Below are 640 nucleotides of genomic sequence, written 5' to 3'. Positions count from 1 at the left end.
TCATTAAGTTATTTAACTCATTGTATATTTCACAGTTTGCTTCTGGAAAGATTTCAAAACTCATAGACTGTCTGTACGTGTACCATTGTCTGGAGACAGACAGTTGCTTGTTCTGTTTGGCGTTTCAGGATTACTTTGTGTTTGGAACGCTGCATTCTTCAGAACAGCGAGACGAGGTGACAAAATTTTCTTAGTATGGGAATCGCTATGTTTATTCTCGGCAAGACAATTAGTCATAAAAATAACAGGGAGGTCTAAACTGTTTGGATTTTCGCGCAGAGTTCAAGAGAGATATTCTTGTTGGTACTGTCGATGTACATTTTAGGGTGAAAGTAGCATCCAAAAACTACGATCGAAAAGCTGTTTCTGGTATCCATTTCAGTGAGTTCATTAATATAGTGACCAACGTAGATTTCGGTGCAGTTCATCTTTGTCCTGTCCAGGTAAGCCGTATAAATTAATTGCAGTGACGCTTAATTTAATGTAGCATTCAGAATAATTCCTCAGATCTGCAAAGTGACACAAAGTATTAGTGGTCTTGCTATTATGAGTCGTCAAACATAATACGTAAATGATGTATTAATAAAATCCCCTCCGTTGCCAAAGATGATTTTTAAAAAAAATAAAAAGCAAAATATAC

Source organism: Chanos chanos, chromosome 10 (assembly GCF_902362185.1).
Source record: "Chanos chanos chromosome 10, fChaCha1.1, whole genome shotgun sequence".
NCBI classification, from domain to species: Eukaryota; Metazoa; Chordata; class Actinopteri; order Gonorynchiformes; family Chanidae; genus Chanos; species Chanos chanos.
The sequence above is the reverse complement of the archived record's forward strand: the minus strand, read 5'-3'. Positions refer to the sequence as shown.